At 47.2% G+C, this 20,014-nt stretch overlaps 2 protein-coding genes across 3 annotated transcripts in view; one reads left to right on the top strand and one right to left on the bottom strand.

The window, feature by feature from the left end:
* The window catches only part of LOC135909169 (adipokinetic hormone/corazonin-related peptide receptor variant I-like), a 94,069-nt gene that overhangs the window by 5,230 nt on the left and 68,825 nt on the right, over positions 1–20,014 (top strand). The gene's annotated exons all lie outside the window — the stretch shown is intronic.
* Positions 1–20,014, bottom strand: part of LOC135910189 (uncharacterized) — a 328,772-nt gene that overhangs the window by 301,198 nt on the left and 7,560 nt on the right. Inside the window, exon 1 of one of the 2 annotated variants that reach the window (XM_070531652.1) lies at positions 4,228–4,246. The exons of the other annotated variant lie outside the window; for it this stretch is intronic. The gene's annotated coding sequence lies outside the window, so the exon portion shown is untranslated. Of the gene's footprint in view, positions 1–4,227; positions 4,247–20,014 lie in introns of those variants that run through there. 2 annotated transcript variants of the gene reach the window in all.

The raw sequence follows: 20,014 nt of genomic DNA, 5'->3' as shown, positions 1-20,014 counted from the left end.
TTTTTCTTCGGGCGAGGATATCCGTTCACAGATAAATAAAAACAGTTGCTTGCACTCCGGTCTTTCTCACTGGCAACACAGCACCGCAACGAACTTGGGTTACGCCATTCATGCGCGACTAGCACGGATGTCGTCGCTCGAACAGTGGCTGCTGTTGCCATTGCTACGCGGTCCTTATAAACATTACACCGGACGTTGTCAGCATGTACTCAAAAGGACATAGAAGTGGCATTTCACGTACTGAAGAACACAAGACAGGGTGACGCAGCACGGAAACACAGCCAGAATGTCAGCCGACATCACGAGCCAGTGAGCAGCTTCGAAGTATACCTAAGCCTTTTTCCGCACTTGAAAACGTGGTTCTTGCAATCATCGTTGTCAGCGAAGTGATCACAGCTAATGTACTTGAAGCTGAGATACAGTGAGCTTCAGGCATGCCTATAACACTTTCTGGAAGGAGATACGGGAAACAAATTGACGAAACGCTGTCACGGAACGACACTTCACAGACGTAAACAAACCGTCAGCCATGAGCACTGCCCGCTCCGCCGAACGCGCCCAGTCGCTGGCGAGGCGCACAGCCTCATGGGAAGCGCCACGTGACTAACGTGTATCGGCGGAGGGGAGTTTTTCAAAACTCCCTGTCGGAGTTTCACGGGAGAACAAAATTTTTAAGCGGAGTAAAATCGCGTCATGTCGCCTTAATACTCCGGCAGCTAGCCAGCGGAGTGAAACGAGGGAATGGCGCTGTTTTGCTCCCATACATCGGAGTAAATATTTGAGGAGGGGAGGTTTTAGGGCACATCACCTCTTAAAAACTCTCAGCTGGGTTTATTTTCGTTTACAGTGAACGTACATTTCGCAATCTGCGTGACGAGAAGCTTTCGTTAAGCATGTAATGAAATGCTATTAAATTTTCCCATTTTATTCCTGCGTCTTTGGCGTAAAGGAAACTGGCGTTGTTCCATGTGCTCTCACGTGGTATGTAATGTGATTGCTCCTACATTGGCTTGTATTTCTTCATTTCTTATTTCAACTGTATCACCAACCAAATAATCGTCCTCATCGGCACGCAGCAGTCATCTCATAGAGCTAACGTTCAAGGCCCAGGGATTTCATGCAAAAACACGATTTAGCTGAGTGCGAAATGTCCCGCTTTAATTTTTAAGAGAACACGTGTCTAATTAGAAATACTAGGCCTTTATGCATACATATTTATGTGCCATGGGATGTGTAAGGCATATGAATGGAATGATATGAGGAGCAGAATATTAGACAATTACAGAAATACAAGAATTCCGCTTGTCACGTCAAAATATTATCGCTCGTTTATCAAAATTGCTGATACAATAGTTCTTACCATTGTTGCTAACATAATGATAAAGAAACAGGATCGCTGGAGGTTCTTGAATGCTTTCATGCAAATAGCAAAAGTATACCACCCATAATACCCATCTTAGTACGACAGACTTTCAAGGCCTGATCATTTCTTATCAGCCATTTAAGCGCAACGACGTGCTCATTTACGTAACACTAAGTCCCAGTGGTTCCAATTGGAATGACGCAATAGAACTACGCCCATCAAACTGTGAAGTGTCTGGTTGGTATTTCTCCGCCATTTTACTTCATAACAGAATAAATGCTTTTTTCATGCAATTGCCTTTAATTCGGGGCTGAACGGAATGGCTGGCGCTAGCACGATATGTACCAACTACTTCATGGCCAATCTGCCGTTGTGAGCATGCGTCACAGTATGTAAATAAATATCTTAATCTACATGCGGTGATCATATCAAAGAGTTAGTCGGAGTTGGTGCGATAGAAGTATACGTACAGTTATGGGCTAATTTTAAATCGAGTCACCATATTTTCCCAACATAACTACGCTGAAATGTCTTGAATAGAATCATTTCACCAAGTAGTGTAATCCAGACAGGTGGTTCAGGAGGCATCTTGTACACTTGTCTGCACGGCACAATTGTACTCTTTTTTTTTTGTCAAAACCAGCAATAAAGAAACAGAAACAAAGTGGTTGTGGAGTAATGCTTACAGCATAAGGCTGCTGTGATAGGGGGACCAATGTTTGATCCCAAGATCGGACACTTAGTACATATTTTTATGAGTGAGCTATTTTGCAGGACAGCATTCAGCATTCAGAACAGAATTCAGCAGCCGCGGTCAGGCATATCCGAGAAGGCTCTATAATAAACCTTTGCTTAAAATTCAGCAGAACCCATCTCACAACGACTGTCAACGGTAATGCGTCTAGCATTAAATCAATGCAGCAACGCAACGTACTGCCACCGTCGTAACGATTTATGTATGACGCGTCCGAAGCGTTTTCCGGAGGGGCCCGGGCCGGGCCCGGGCCAAACTCAGGCCTGCTCATTAAAGGGTCTAATTCGTGCTTTCAAGTACACGCGAACATTATGCATTGCATGGTCCAAGGCATCTTGTGCCAAGCTGAAGTGACACGTGAAAAAATGAATTCCTATCACCAAACTTTCTGAACTCCTTTTGGGAACTTTGTTTTTGTACGCCTCCGTTGTTTGTCCTTTCACTACTTCCACCAATCTTCCAATCGCCTTCCTTAGAACACTCGGCGCCATCTAGCTCCATCGCCTATCATCACCTCTAATTATCGCCAATCATACATCTGTATGATCGGTCTTTCCGAGAGGTTGGCACGCGTACAGGGCGTCAAGCACACCATATATACGCCGACAACATCACCTTATGGTGCTCCGGCAGCTGTAAGGGCATAGTCGAAGAAGCCATGCAGGAGGCGATTGACGTGATCGAGGAGTATCTCCACCCCACCGGACTTCGATGCTCCCCCGCCAAGTCGGAGCTTCTGCTCTACAGAAAAGAGAAGGGAGGCAGACCCAAAGATTGGAAGCCAGTCTCCGAAAGCAGCATCAGTCTTCGCACTTGTGACGGGGGGGGGGGGGGGGGGGGGCAGGTGCTACCCAGGGTCGACGTTTTCGTGTCCTGGGCATGTTTGTCGAATTAACGGCGGCAACGGAACGGCTCTCCGCAAGATCATCGCAAAGACGGACAACGCTTTCCGGCTCGTTCGCAGAATAGCAAACAGGCACCGAGGAATGAAGGCAAACAATCCCCTCAGGCTTATCAATGCCTTCATACCATGTCACTCTACGTACACAATTTCTATGCCCAACTGGCTCAGAGCGGAGCGATACAAGCTCAACGCTCTCATCCGCAAAGTGGTCAAGAGGGCTCTCGGGCTATCCATCAGGACCCATACCGAGGATCTTCTCAAGCTGGGGGTACATAACGCTGCAAAGGAGATCGCTGAAGCCCAAGAACGCGCGCAACTCACTCGCCTGAGCACCACAGCGGCAGGTAAACACATCCTCGAAGAGCTGGGTTACCAACCTGCGGGATTCCCGATGGTCAGTACCCCGATCCCTAGGTGCGTTCGAGACAAGTTCGAAGTGGCTCCTGTGCCCCGAAACGTCCATCCCATCCAGAACGAGGGCAGACGCAAGGCCAGAGCAGCAGCCATCCTCAAACAGATCAAGCAACGAGACATTAGAGCAAGCTTCGTCGACGTCGCGGAGTACAGCGATGGGAAGACCTTTGCCATCGTTGTGGTCGACTCCAGCGGCAAGATTTCCAATAGCGCCTCCATTCCCACTTCAGACCCCGGAGTCGCCGAGCAAGCCGCCATTGCTCTCGCCCTGCTAGACGGTCGTGGGTCCGAGATATATAGCGATTCCAAAACGGCAGTTAGGGCTCTTCAGAAAAGTTGCATGGCCAAGCAAGCTGCTCGTCTTCTTAGAAGCTTGAGTAGATATGCTCTCACGCATCATTAAATCCACCGGTTTCCCGCTCACGTAGGGTCGGTCGAAGGTGCTCACCGAACCTCATTGAGTCTGCTCACGAGGCTGCGCGTGACTTCACCGACCGCGCTTCCTCTGCAAGAAGCACCGACTCCCCTCCTCCCTATGGCCATAGGGACGCTCCTGCTACTCACAAAAAAATTATTAAATTCTTCTACATGTCTGAAAGGGTCTTTCCACCCCCTCACCCCAAGATGAATAGGGCGCAAGCCGTTTCGCTTAGGCTTCTGCAGACCAGCACGTATCCGTGTCTGTCCGTTCTCCAGGAGGCTTACCCGGACGTGTATCGCGACGACGCCTGCCCCTCCTGCGGGAAGACCTCCACTATTGGGCGCATGCTCTGGGAGTGCGGGTCGACATACCACAAGTTCATCAAGGCGGAGTGGGATTCGCCTCTGCGTAGCCCCGCTCTAGAAAAGCAAATCCTGGCTGTCCGGCGTGCCCGCGACCGGGCCGGTCCCGACCTGCCGGTCCCGACGAGGGACTATCCGGGTGCGCAACGAGTTCGCGTCCTTCGCCGGACCTGCAATAGAATTTCTTCACTCACTCACTCACTCAAGTGACACGTGAAGAGAGCTAGCTTTTAGTATACCTTAAGCAAGGAAAATAGAAAAACAGGTGAAGTTCTAAGTTTTTTTTTTCTTTTCACACAAAATGAACATTGTTTCCGCAGAAGAAAAGATAAATTACGCAGAAAAATGCCCTTCAAGCCATTTTCCCCTTACCACTTTTGCAATTACACAATTACTACCGCCGGTACTATTATTTTATGTTAGGGCTAGCGCAAGGGCCGTCTCTTTCCATTTGTGCATTTATATTATGCTCTATGATCGGGAAATACGGCTGTCGTGCAATGAAAGTCAATGCCAGCGCACCAGCGGAAGAATGACAGCACAGGCAGTGGGCCCAATCACTGATGTGCCCATGGGAGAAAGAAATATTTCGGTAGTTTATTGATTATACCCTGCAGCTGATTGGACCCGAGAAGGTGAGGCTGACACAGACAGTAAAACAGTAAAATCTGGACGTACCTACATTATATATATATATATATATATATATATATATATATATATATAGAGCTATAGATATATATAGATATATATATGCACGCGCGGGCCCTTGCTAATGCCCGGGCCCGGGCCGGGCTCAGGCTTCGTATCACATGCTCGGTTTGGGTTTGGGCGTCGTAAAGTGGGCCCGATCCGAGCTCGGCCTGCCATATCAGACTCGTGCAGTGCTCTAGCGCAGTTCGCTAAAAATATTACGCTTCTTGCTAATGCAATCTTTGAGAGCAACTCTCACCTTACTTCAACAACAGGCAACCGCATACAGAGCACGCAGTGCCAAACGGAGGTGGTTCTGTGTTTCGGATTGGGCAGCACACACAGCGATCCCCCGCTATCGAGCCGGCGCTCCGGCGACGCGCCATCACGCTATCTTACAGTGGGTCACCGCTGCGGAGAGGGGGGAAGGAGATTATCAAATATTTTTAGTATTTCTTCTGAGGTAACATGAGAAAACAGGTGGATAACATGGGTATTGAGTAGATCTAGGTCGCACGCTCATTCACTCACAGACAGACCTCAATGTAGGAGCACATTGTTGGGGTGGGAAGTAGAAGTAAGAGGACTAAACGGTATAACTGTATTTCGAGTAAGCACAACGACACCGTGCCAGGTAAGGGGAGGTATAGGACAAGAGTGGAGGCGAGAGAAGGACAGTCAGGCGCAAACACTGCCAGAGGCGACAAGTGCCACAGAGGAACGCGCCCCGCAAAACGGGAATCGAAAGACATGGCTGAGAGCCGTACAGTAACGCGACGTAGAGGCGGAGGAGCGAAAAGCCGTAAATTACGCGCTAGGTGGCAGGGCCTGCCCGCCGCCGACACAGCGGCAGTGCCGCGACAGTGGGAGAAGGGACAGCGAGGGCGGAGTGGATGGTAGCGGTGAGAGTCACTGCAATAGCTCTGCGTGAAGGAATGGGGCGGAATAGCGAGGAGAGCAAGGCTCACACCGTTCATGAGAGATGGCGCCAAGAACACGCTTAGCTAAAGCAGCGCGCGGATAATGCGACGGCGACGCGAAATGCGGGGACGGGCGGCAAAGAGTTGCGCTCTGAAACGGACAGCACAGGCAGTGGGCCCAATCACTGATGTGACCATGTGAAAGATTTCGGTCTTTTATTGATTATACGCTGCAGCTGATTGGACCCGTCAAAGTGAGGCTGACAAAGACACTAAAATCTGTAGGTAACGCGAACATTATGCATTGCATGGTCCAAGGCATTGTGTGCTAAACTGAAGTGACACGTGGAAAGAGCTGGCCCTTAGTATACCTTAAGCAAGGAAAATAGAAGAACAGATGAACTTCTAATTTCTTTCTTTTCCCACAAAATGAACATTGTTTCAGTACTCCGTAGTGAAACGATCATCTCAACAACCTCTTTAAGAAAATCCCAAGAGACATCTTGCATATGCCCAATGACCGATGCCACAACCAGGTCGGGAACGTATTGGACTAGTCGAAGCGGCAACACCTTTCACAAAAAGAATAAATGCGGAGTGCTATGCAGGAAAAATGTGTGGAAGAATAGCTGCCAGGTGTTAGATGCGATGCACCTCTTTATAGCGCCCATCCCTGAGGTGTGGATACCAAGATGTGTTCAGACACGTCCGTCGATTACACTCGCCACCAGGTGTTAAATTGTTTTTCTTGAAACTGCGCGCAGCAACTAACCCACTTAAGACATGGGTACAGGCGAGAGGTTGTAATGTCCCATGGTGAACAAATTGCAGGGTTTGCCCTCATGGAGACTATAGTACATTGCTTCATAGGTTGTAGGGATGCTATCTTTTTTCTGTGGCGTCCTTCAAAGAACCCTGACCAAGCACGTTGACGTAAGACCATTCTCCCTTACGTTTTTGCCTTTCAAAATTTCCGAAGTAAGTATGACCTGTTTATTCTAGTTGGCCTACACATTGTATGAAAAGCGGGATGTGCCATAAGCGTGCAGAGTCATCGCGAATAACAAAATCGATGTTTCGGGAAACCGTGCCTTATATACGTAGTGTTTACCAGGCTCAGCTGTAGTGGATCTCTTTGTTAGGTGCATGTCTGTTTGTTGAGTATCAATAATGTATGTGCTTAAAACTTGTTGCTTGTAAAGAGTACTACTCTATCTTTTTTCTATGCAGTAAAGGGAGAAGAAAACAAAAATAAGTTTTTGGCCTAATGGCTAGAGTATCATGCTGATGTGCCGGAGGACCGTGGTTTGATCCCTCCATCAGGCAAGTAATTCAGTTTGTTTATTTATCTTACACACCCAGTAAGCCCAATTGGTCCGACTGTTGCTTTCGAACCCAATCTTTTCAGCACAGCAGCCGGATGCTTTATCCATTCAACCACGGTTTAGCTCGCGACGCAAGTTGTGAGCTATTCGGCAAGACAGCACCAGCGCAGAGCCAAGCAGCCACGGTCATGAAAGTACGGAAGGGTTCGTAAAGAACGCTCCATGTGAAAAAAATTTAAAAAAGAATGAGGAACAGCACAAATAGTGCAATTACCAAGAGTTGTTAGAGCCGACATACGAGCCTTTCTTTTAGTAAAAATGAAATGGGAAAAAGTCAGTCTTCTCTTTCGTTTTTATTGGTAACTTTGCTGTGACTTCCTTTGGTATCACGATTTCTAATTTTTCTTTCTTACAAATTTCTTTTTCGCAGGGAACGTTCTGCGATGTGAAAGCATGAAACAAGGCGGACTCGTATGTGCGCAACGCGTGACTGTCTGGGCTGTTCGAGCGATAAAAATCCAGCTAACATTTCGTGTAAGTCATGGCCGTCGTAACAAAACTCCAATAAAACTTTACGGTTGCAACTTCCTCTCTTTTCTTTTTCTTGTACTCGAGTAAAATGCATTGAAACCTGAAGCATCTTTTTTCTTTCTAGAAAGACGTGCGGCCTTTCTAGACGCGCTAGTTTTAAATAAGCGAAAGAAGGAACAGCAGCTACGTATCGCCGATGCAAGTGCTTGTGAAAGAGCGCACCGCAACGGCCAGCTATTCGTGACGATTGCGTAGAGTATACGGATGCACAGCAAGGGTCCGCCGGCACAGTTCGTGCTCCTATAAAAAATGCCCACGCACACTCGAGCGCAAACACATCAGGGACCGGTGGCTAGAGGTTCGTGTCCCAAGACGGGCCAAGCCATAATGCCACCAGTGAAAGGGCAGTTCGGGTCCTCCGATTACCCGTCAACGCTGGCCGACCGGCTGCGACCACTGTCGCCAGCAACCACTTTGCTTTCTTTCTGAATATGTCCCCCCTTATTTTAGCAGAGTATGATTTCTTGAGCGCATGTTCTCAAATGCAGCTTTCTAAGCTACGGGTATCTATGTACACGGTGCATTTCGGGGCGCAGGTGGACACACAATTTGTTTCTTTAGTTATAAAGAAAATTCGGTTGCCTACTGAAACGCCGATTTTCTTTTTACTGGGGCAACCGCAATTCATCCGGATACTGCCGCATTCTAAGCCAGCTTCATTTTTTTAAAAAGCGAAGTACATAAATCATCGCTGCTGTTCTCATTCTTTTTTACATATAGGCTGATATACAGACATGTGTATATATTCTTATATAATATCCTGGTATAGCGAAGAAAACGAACGCTATAGTGCACCAAGCTCACCAGTGCTTTGTACAGAGAACGCCGCTCGTGCTGAGAGGCCGTGCCCTGCTCTGACTGTCGGCACGAACGCTCGTGACTAATAAACACCTTTACAAGTGGTGGAGAGTGCTTCGGCCCACACCGTCAACTCTGGAACTTCGATCCCCTACCCTACGCTCAACCATACCTGAAGCCACATCCTAGCAAACACCTCCTATTCCATCCCAGCAAGCGCCTCCTAGGTCAGTCATGTGCTCTGGTGTGCATCGTTACAGGGACCCAGCCATTTTCAGCAGCGTGGACAACACCGACGTGGAGGACTGGCTGACGAAAGTGCCCACAACAAATTGGATGATCGTGCAAAACTGAGCAACGTGCCCTTCTATCTCGCGGGTGTGACCAGACTCTGGCACAAAAACCATGAGAGAGATCTTCTGATGCAGTCCTCGTTCAAGACCGCTCTAGTGGGTGTGCGTCATCGACCTTCTGTGCGCAAGCTACGTGCGGAATCACGTTTGGAATCGCGTTTGCAAAAACGTGCACAGCAGCCGGGTGAGTCATTTACCAGCTACATTGAACATGTTCTGTACTTGTGTAAAAGAGTCAACGCGACGATGTCGGAGTCCGACAAAATCCTACACGTCATGAAAGGGACAGAGGGCGATGCTTTCAACATGCGACTTGCAAAGAATTCTCAGCCCGTGGCCGACGTCGTCACTCTATGCCAAAGCTTCGAGGAGCTACTCAGACAACGCTTGCTAACACATCGCCATAGATCGCGCGACGAACACTTCGCTGGTTTGGCTACCATCTCTGACCAGTCAGCGATGCTTACAGAAATGAAAGCGTTCATCCGGAAGGAAGTAACACGCCAGCTCTCCTTGATGACCTTCGCTCAGCCGCCGCATATACAACAGCCTGCCTGAAATGTTATGCCTCCGCTCTATCGCGCAATCTAGCAAGAAATTGCCGAGGTATTGACAGACCAGCGCCAACACGTTCCTGCGGCTACACCACGAAGCTACGCTGACGTCGTTGCGACGCTCCACCAGGTCACAGAGGGTCGCACCACTCTCTCCAAGTATGCCTCACCGTTATGCCGACGTCGTTGCTAGGCCCCGACTGCAACCTGCCAACAACCGCCTCCTACAACTCGTCCTGTGACATGGATTGGACCTGTTGCAGCGAATCGGTGGCATACTCCTTACAACCAGCCCATATACTTTGCGTGCGGCCACACGGGCCACGTCGCACGTTTTTTGTAATAGTGTGCAGCCGCCTAGCGCCGCACCACCCGTGACGAGTCAGCCTTTCCATCCATATTACGACCCCGTGTTGGCTATGTCAGTGTCAGTGCTCCTGACTCCATCTACCCGCCATTCACCGCCTTCGCCTCGCCGTCGCTCTCTGTCGCCGATGCGACCTCGCCCGAGGAAAACTAATCGTTACAGTCCACGAGGCAAGGCCTGCGACAACGTCTAAATGTGAAACTCGCACAGATATGAAAGCCTCAGCGCAGTCCCTCGAATGTAATAGAAGTGTTTGTTGACGGTGTTCGCGCAGCTGCACATTAGTTCCGTGTATGTGTTAGGGACGCTAAGGTTTGCACTTCGGAAGGTCACGATGCCACTTTCTGGGCTGTCTCTCCGCACAGCCAGTGCTCAGCATATTGACCCCTTTGCGGCTTGCACTGCTTGTGTTCTCATTGACGACTTTCTATACGCCATAGAATTCATCATCCTTTCCTCGTGCTCTCATGATGTTACCCTCGGCTGGGATTTTTTCTCGCGCCACATTGTCGCTATCCATTGTACATGGACTGAAATAGAGCTCTCGCCGCTGTTAGATTTGCCGCTCACTGACATTCTACACTTTCGCGGAAACTACTTGTCCAAGCCGACACCCACGCTCCCTCGGACGCGTCAACGGTCACGTCCATGTACTGCAGCAGAATCTCCGACGCAGTTGCAATACTGTCTCCATCTGGCCGCCGCTTCTTAATTCGAAAAGGTCTGCTGCTACTTTTTGCGTTAAAGTGAAAACAGCCTCTTGCCAAATCATCTAGCATTTTAGGCTGCAAGTTTTTTTTTCCTACTTGGTATTCGCGGAAAATGCGTGGAAACCTCAAGCCTCGTTTGCTGCCCCGAAAGACATGCTTCCTTTCTAGACGTGCCCTTTTTAAACAAGTGGAATACAGCCACGACTGTATACTCTTATATAAAATCATGGCGTTAAAGTGCAAACCACCTCTGGCCATTATGCTGCGGTGACCTAACCTTCGTTCAAGACTGCTTGACACTGTGAAGGCTCTGAATTGACTTTTGTGGCGTTACGTGCCAAGACAACAATTTGATTATGAAGCACATCGTAGTGCGGGACTCCGGATTAATTTTGACTACCAGGGGACTTTTAACGTGCCCCCAATGCACAAGACACATGTATTTTTGCATTTAGACCCCATCGAAATGCAGAGACCACGGCCGAGATTTCGTCCCGCTAAGCCACCACGTCAGGTAACTACACTCTCACGTGCTGCAACACGTGGCGCTGGGGCAGTCATGTTCAGTTGCTTGATCGCGCTTTGACATTACCTCAACGTTATTAATGCGATAGAAATTATAGGCAGACTGCACCAACTTTTCGATATTCGCCTGATGAAAATTATGGGCCTATACCGGTATACGTAGAATTAAAAGAAATGCAAAGAACTGAAGACTCTTAAAGACATCCGCATGAACATCCTTGGGACCCCAGGTAAAACACGGGGCAACATAGGCAGCAGAGAGGTGCATTGGGCCACCTGGGCGCTGACGCACTTCGACCACGAGCGGTAGGAGAACAACGATCTCAATTCCCCGGATGCGACTTCGCGTGCCAACAACTCTGCACCCCTGAACCTCAAGGAACACATTAGAAAAGAAAAATTCAGAGCGACGAGAGGATCAATGAGACGATTATAACTGCCAAGCCTCCCGTACCAGAAAGCCTTCCCATAGCCTCCTAGGTTCTGACACACAATGCCAAAGGTATTGCTTCGCACTGAGCCCCAACGTTAGCGAGCGATAGCGGGCTTACGGGAATGCGGAACACATCTGTCAACGCCGAAGAGGACACAGACACATCTCAGCCGCCTAGCATATCCTGCCCACTCTGTCGCACAGAAGCCAAACCAAATATCAAACAACTGATTTAAGACTGTCCGGCTACACAAGATACTTGAGTTAAATTTGCCGGCACGTGGTGCCCCCAGCTACGAGGAATGGATCTACCAACCGCCCAGTTTCCCCCTGAAAACACAGCTACGTCGTCTCCTATCAATATGTAAATGCGCCACAGAGGCCGAGCTCATCGAATTGACTTGACTGGACTTCAGCACCTTTAATGCAACTACACGCATAAGCTTGCCCAACAAGCCCCGTTCCACACGAGTGTCATAGAGCCATCCCTTAACCAAATGAAGGTTTTATTCAGTCATTCATCCCGAAGGCAGTGTAATCTAGAGCCATGTTGAATACAGTCGCATCTGCCATAAGTGTGTTAATTGTAGTATTTAACGTAACTGCTGGAACTTGTGCTACATCGCTAAAAGTCGCCCATTGTTCACATTCAGTACTTCCGTCTGATACGTTTTTTCGAGCGGCCTATCAGCACTCCCGGACAACTGAGAAACGAAGTTTTCAATACGGCACTGATTAGCATACGAGCGCTATCCGAGGTGCTTACTTTCCGCTCAATGCGACAATTGTCTGACCAAACTAGTTTTTACGCTTACAGTCCGTGCAAACGATCCGTATGAAGCGTACGTAGTCTGAACGTGGTTCAGCAAAGCGTCTCAAAGCCCTAGCTATCACGAGAAAACAATTCGAGAAACTGGCAAGCGCCACACGTCTCAAATCGGTGACTTTGGCACGAGAGAAGCATGCATGCAATCACGGCCCAATGGGTAAAACAGCGGTCACGCATTTTTCTATAGCATTATAGACGAACTTCACCCACTTTGGAGGTATTTAACCAAAAAACTCCAAGTGTGCTGAGTGTACTAAAGCGCATCACAGTGTGCACGAAATCACAAATTTGTAACACATACGAGGTACAGCAATGTCATCTCGATAAATAACAGCGTTAAAGGCCACCAATGACACACGCGAGCAGCTGTGGAGAAGTGCACAGCGCGTCGGAAATGGGCTGAGCCTTGAAATAGCTCAGTTGTAAACTGGCCCGTCATCATGCTATGCTCGGCCCAGTAATCACTATACTGCAAATTACGGCGCAAGAAATGTTCAATTTTACAGCGTTTAAATATTTACTTCATACTGATTCCAGCACGAGTGTTGGATCTGACATTTTCGTACCGACAAAACAATGTATACCTCTCAAATTTATAAAATTGTTATCGCAGACTTTGACAGTTAGCCGTTAGTAAGTAGTGATCGAATTTTACTCTCCGGAGACCGCAGTACGCAGAACAAGCTGATCTAGTACTAAACGGAGTTTTAAAATGTCCCTGATTAATATAGTTAGTGCAAAACGGAGTCATGAATTACAGTATAGCCCCACCTTTTTCTGTGCAACCTGATCATTTGTGAAAATGTCCGTTTACATTTCTTACTTCTGCTTCATATACGGAGTAGGCAACGGAATGTCATTTTCGATTATGTATAGGCGCCGCAGATGCTTCCTTAGTATAACGGTGACAGTATACTAAAGTATAATGGAATAATGAGATGAAAAATAGGTAGGGGGGGGGGAGAACATCACACGGTGCAAGCACTGCCCATCCGGTATGGTACGGTTTGATGAACTTTATTCACGTCCTGAAGATCGACCCTTAGTTTGACGCAGGCAGATCCCACGTCGGGCCAGTAAGGTTTAACCTTACCGCCGTACCGTGGGCCTTCTGGACAGCCCGTACTTGAACTAAAAGAACTCTCCAGTGAAAGACTTGTCGCCGCCAGTCTCTTTCCTTGTCACAGTCTGTGAAAGACACACGACACTGCACACTGCCTAAGCATATGATCCAGACTAATGATGCCACTGCAGTTCTCGCAAATGAATGGTACCTCTCTCTTTGGATATAGCTGGTTAATAATGTTTGGACACGGATAAATTCTTGTCCGTAAGAATCTCAGAGTCACCGCTTCAGCTCTATTGAGCTTAGCCTGTGGCACTGGGAATTCCCTTCTGTTTATGTAGTAATGCTTCGTGATTTCATTATATGTAATTGGTCCCTTTTCTCCTGCTATATATTATTATAGTCCTGGTCGCATAGTGCATGGATAGTAAGTACTCGTGCAGCTGCGTTAGCCATCCCCTTTAAATTCTTCCGAGATGGACCGAGGGACCCCATGTTTGCAGGAAACCTGCAGATTTCGATCCCTTGGCTGTCCATCTCACCGATCAGCTGGGCAGCCCTTTTGGATAACCCTAAAACTCTAATGGATTCTGCTTGCTTAACAGATGTGCCTGCTTTCGTGGTTAGTACTAAACTGGGTTCAACCTCGGGAACATAGCCCCTCGGTTTTCTACCCCTTTCCAGTTATTGAGTACTCGGAGTTGAGAGTTATCAGCAGAACATTAGGATCCCATGTCTCCTAAAATGAACTCTACCTCATAAGACCTCTTCTGAAGTCTGCTTTCCGCCTGTCCCATACTTCCTCAGCGGTCCATATAGTCACATCGTCTGCATAAATGGTAAAGTGAATGCCCTCTATCCCTTTTAATCCCTTTGCCACTTTTGGCATGGCCCGGTTGAAAAGCATGGGTGACAAGACCGACCCTTGTGGTGTCCCTCTGTCACCAAGATCCATCTTTGATTTCATTTACCTGAGTCTAAGGTGAGTTGAGTAATTGCCAAGAAAAGTTCTAACCACATCATAGAGTTTTCTGCCCAATCCCAGTTTGGAAATGACCTCAAGTATTGCTCTACGCTTAATTCTGTCAAAAGCTTTTTCGGCATCCAACCCCAAGAGAGCTCGAGTGTTTGGTTTGGCTAAGAGCAGTTTATGTTTGATTAACAACATGGCTTCTTTTGTGTACAAGCCTGGTATGAAACCAATCAGATTATACGGTAGGATGTCATTTTCCTCCACATATTTCGTTAACCTGTTCAATATGACATGCTCGATTGTCTTCCCTAGGCATGATGTTAACGAAATTGGCCTGAGGTTATTCAAGTTGAGTGGTTTGCCCTGCTTTGTTATTAAGATAGTACTGGTCGTCCTCCATTCTTCTACGGTATACCCAATCTTTCCCTAATTCACTCATGTATGCGGTAAGATATTTTATTGCGTCATCGTCCCAAAAAAGCAATCTGTTAGAGATGCCATCACGGCCCGCTGCTGACCTACTATTCAAATCATACAGTGCCGCGCGCACTTCACTTTCCGTGAATTCCTGATCCATATATTTGTATTCTACCCCTAAGAAATCGGGATAACTTACTTCCTGGTGCCCTTCCATGAGAGGCAAGTATCTAGCTGCCAATCGCTTCATTATGCTCTCTGTGCTTGCAGTCTCACATTCCTGGTGTACCAGCGTCGCCACTGCCGTACGTCTATTCGATTTAGTGCCTTTTTGATTGAGCCGATGCCTGAGATGCCTGAGCAGATTCCAATCGCCTCCACATTTTATCATTCCGTCTATAGATTTACACACGTCATACCATTCTTGTTTCTGCAAATATCGTGCGTGCTCCTCGATATGCTTATTGAGCTGAGCAATTCCTTTCCTAAGTCTTCGGTTTAAGCGTTGTGATTTTCATCTTTGTAAAATCGATTGCTTGGCTTCAATCAAATGCGCCAATCTACTGACAATTTGTTCGACCTCTTCCTCTTCAGCCTTAGTTGCTGTAATCAACTCGTCCCTAAGCAGAGCCGCCCATTATGGCAGCCTGATGTACCGTTTTCTATCTACTTCTGCTCTGCCTTTCCTGATTTTTTCTGAATTGGTCCCAGTCTTTGCAAGTGAAATGCTTTACCTCCAGCCCCGTCGTTTGCACGATTATGTGTAATATATAATGGACGCTCCCAAGATTCGCGCCAGAGTTGATCCAGTCTGCCTTGGGTAAGCTGGAAGTGAAGGTTAAGTCCGGGGTAGTGTCCCTACACGTGGAAGTGCCACACCTAATAGGAAAGGCTGGGTCCGTGATAAGCGAGAGGCCTGAATCCGTGGCCAGATGCCAGATTCCTACCGCGTTCTTAGTACTCCAGCGGTAACCCCAAGATTGGTATGAGGCGTTGAAGTTCCCTCCTGTTATGAAAGGTGCATTTTTGGCTATCCCCATAGCCTTATTTAAAATTGCTCTGAAGTTCTGTTTCCCCTCTATGGGACTGCTATACATGTAGAGGCTAAACAAGCTTTGCGCTTTACCTATGTGCCTTTTTAGGACCCTTTCTATTAATATGTATTCAATTTTACTCAGCCCTAATTTTAAATCATTCTCTGTGTAGGAAATTCTCTTGTCAACAATTACGGTGGCGATTCCTCTGCCCGGTTCCTTGTCTTTGCAGACCGAGTTAAAGCCGGACAGCCCGATCTCCCCCGCTAAAGTTTCCTACAGCATTATTACTTCGGCCTATTTTCAACCGTATTGATTATCTGTGCTAGAGACGCTCTTCTTTTTCTGAAATCTTTTGCAATTCCACTGCCACACAGTTTCTTTCTTCACTAAGCTTCTTTCTGCTATACATTATTATTACCGTTACCCCCTGATTTGCTAACTCATGTCACTGCTCTCTTGACTGTGCCACCCTACCGCTCCTGGGAGTGTTCTAGAGCTTTCGGCTTCCGAGGGCATATATTCCTCACCCTATCCTTGGGCCTCTGGCTTTTTCGGCCTTTTCTCGGCTATTAACTTCCACTTCCATGTTTTGTCCACCTTCAGGTTACGGCTGTCTACAGTGTCCTTTAGGTCTCTAATCGCATTCCTAATATCCTCCAGAACCGAGCACATCGATTTCAACTCCGAGACTGCAGCTCTCTTTTCGTCGGTGTGCCTTCTTCCTCCTAGCTGTTACTTCTACTCACCGGCTTAGCTATTGCCACACTGCCGCTTTCTGCCCCCAACCCTTTGTTCATTTCCTGCATCTGCTTCTTAAGTTCTTCATTTGTTCTCTTTAGTGATACGACCTCTCGGATCAGCTGTTCTACTCTGGCATAATTGCTTTGTTCCTGCGAAGCGATTGCACCTGTCACTTTCACAGTACCTTTTACTTTCGCGGCCCAGTTCGCTACTGGCTCCTTTTTCTTGTTTGTCTTCAGCTCCTGCTCCTAGAAGCGCACCTGCGCCTCCCGCGACCTGGAACGGCTTCTTCTCCTCGATGTTGAGCGCTGTCTCGGTCTTTTTATTTTATTCATGTGCCCAAAAGGAACTTTCACAGGCATTACGTAGGGGGTTACATAACATTACATAACACATTACGGTCAATAAATAGTAAAAACGATCGCCATATTCTGAGAACAGAACTTGATAAAACATACTGAAAGCAACACTGCAAAGACTGAGAACCTACTGGAAAAAGTATAACTAAGATGGTAGTGGCAACTCTAGAGAATAATACAGTTCTAAGCAGTCATCACAATACAATTCGAACAGTCGGTGCGCAATCATGACTTCAGTTTGCTAACGAAAGCGTCACTCCAATGGTAAATGGCAAGGAACAATGGCGAATGACACATAAGTTTGGTACGAGCGATCTTTGGTTGTACTTTAGGGCCATCGTCTAATCGGGGAAAGATGCGATGGGCCGGTTTTATAAGAGATTCTGTGTATGGCGCCGGATTGTAATAAAGTCGGTGAAATTGAGATAACAGAGTAACAAGTCTTCGCGTTTCCAGTGAACATAAAGTTAGACGCTATTTGATATCAGTAATACTGGAGTAGTGAGAGTAATTGCTTGTGACAAACATAGGGGCCTTATTCTGCAATGATTCGAGTTTCCCGGCAAGGTATGCTTCATATGGGTTCCATATGATGGCGGCGTATTCTAGTTGCGATCTGACTAAAGTTGTGTACGCTAGTAGTTTGGTTTCCTGATTTGTGGAACGTAAGTGACGCCTCATGAAACCCAGGGTCTTCGATGCTTTTGCGGTGATGTAATCTATCTGTTTATGCCCTGTCAGGTCTGAAGAAATACGAACGCCTAGGTATTTTACTGCAGGAACTTTCTCAATGGTGACATTATTGATAGAATAAAAGGAGGACACAGTGAGTTTAGTTGTGGTAAATGTTAAAGCTTTTTTTTTTGAAAACATTTATCTCCATCTGCCATTATTCACACCACTTGGCGATCTTGTCAAGATCGGATTGCAAGGTATTAGTATCAGAAGGGTCAGTCATTTTTCTGTAGATAACACAGTCGTCGGCAAACAGTCTAATAGAAGAAGTTGGGTAGCTGCTTATGTCATTAATATAAATAAGGAAGAGAATAGTTCCATGCGAAGAACCTTGCGGAATACCAGACAAGTGCAGAATAAGATCCAGTGGCAGAAACAAATTGATGTCGGTTATTTAAAATATAACGATCAAATTCAGGACATTCCTGTTTCTATTAGGATTTGCAAATTTCATTACAAAGTGCTCCTTGAGCGTGAGTGCCTTCCGACGCGTGGGGGGGTCTCCCGTTGTCGGTTGAGCCGATTCCATTTCGGTATCCACTTTGGAGCGTTGTCTTCTTCTTACTCTTACTACACATGACAATTGGTACCGCTGCTTGCAAGCCTTGTCACATGCGGGGTGATCTTCACCGCAGAATATGCAGTCGGCAGAGCAGATAGGATCTTCCCCTGGGTCTTGCATACCACATTCCCTGCACTGCACAACATCTGGCGTGGGGCAAACGTCTGATCTGTGTCCAATTCTTCCACATGCGTAAGATACGTCAAATAACTCCCTGTACAGATAGCAACTCACGAGGGTTAACCCATATTTGATGAATTTGAGCACCCTGAATCCGCCGAAAAGCACAATAACCGAGCCCGTAGCTTTGATACGCTGTGCAGCCAATGCCGTTCGGTTGTATTCATGCACAATATTTTTTGTGATCCCACTTTGTCTGTCATTGAGGTTCATTCTTCTAATAACCCCCTTGCACGTGGAGTGGGGGGCCGTTTCATAAGCACTCACTTCATACTCCTTCATGACCGTAATAGACTTAATTCTCACATATCTTTCAGCGTGATCAGAGTCCAGTGTGCTAACCAGCATGATATTCTGTATGAAGTTGGGGCAGACGACGTCTTCCTTCGCTTGGTCTGCTGTAAGTTCGGCCGCCTCGACGATCGCTTCTCCAATAGCTGTGCTAACCTTCTTCAGGTTGAGGCCTCCCCGAGGGCTAACGACAATTTTCCTGTGCTCCTCCGGCAGTTTCGGTATCCCTGATGCCTTCACAATCCGGCGCTTGTGCTTGTCGGCCCCGGCAGCACTTTTGTTGGCGATCTTATTTCCTTCTAATGTTGGGGTAAAATTGGCAGTTGTAGCTGCTCCCCAGGTCTTTTTTGCAAATGCGATCTTCGGTTGGTGACCACCTGCCGACAAAGTCTCGGAAGAGAGTTCGTCGTCCATACGTGTATCAGCCATGCCGGCTTGGCAGGCTCGCTAGACCTACATGGCGTTAGGTCCAGCGGGGTGCTCACGTGCGATGCACAAAAAAGAGGTGACGAAAGTAAAAAAAAATGCTGGCCCACCTTCTCCAAAGGCACCCACCGATTCGCGTTAACCTCTCAAATCCGACGGTGTGCTCGAAACGTTCAAGAAAGACGGAATCGATGCAGGGTAGGTCCGCTATCTTCTAGTTCTTGTTGCTCTTGCAGCCTGTCACACGTGTGGCTCCTGTCCACGATGGGGGATTGGCCAAGAAATGGGTGGATTATTCCAAACTAATATGGAGCATAAATTTCCTAATATCTATGCGATTAGCATTGAATAGCGTAGAATTACCTGTTAAAATAAAATCAGGAAGTTCATATCGAATGAGTAATAATTAATTTAAAAATAAATAATAATTTAATGAAATAATAATAATAAAAAACAAATAATTTAGCAGGGCATTGGTTTGATTCTGTAAGGAATGTTTGGACGGTGAAGCAAGCATCCCTGTGGATTAATCCCAAGGTGGACGCCCTGAACGAAAGACTAGCAGGTTCTGTCAGGTCCAGGCCAATTCTTCGAATAGGTATTTCTAACAATCTTTTTCTTGCCGCAGTAAAGCGGCGACAAGATAGAAGAAAGTGCTGTATCGTCTCCTCCTCATTACAAGATGAACAGAGGGGGGGAGAGAACTAAACCCGACCTGGGTAAGTAGAAATTCAGGGAAGGAATGCGGCAGCGTAATTTGGTGAGGCAGAGCTCAAGCATCTTTGTGTAACAAGATTCGCTATGCCAGGGAAATGCCAGGTGTTTATACTCTGGAGAAGCTGTCAAATGTGGGTTTGATAAGGCTAATCTAATTGATCTCACCCGAAATCTTGCCGCCGTGATCTGTGCTG

This window comes from Dermacentor albipictus, chromosome 1 (assembly GCF_038994185.2).
Source record: "Dermacentor albipictus isolate Rhodes 1998 colony chromosome 1, USDA_Dalb.pri_finalv2, whole genome shotgun sequence".
NCBI classification, from domain to species: Eukaryota; Metazoa; Arthropoda; class Arachnida; order Ixodida; family Ixodidae; genus Dermacentor; species Dermacentor albipictus.
This window is presented reverse-complemented; position numbering and strand designations above follow the sequence as displayed.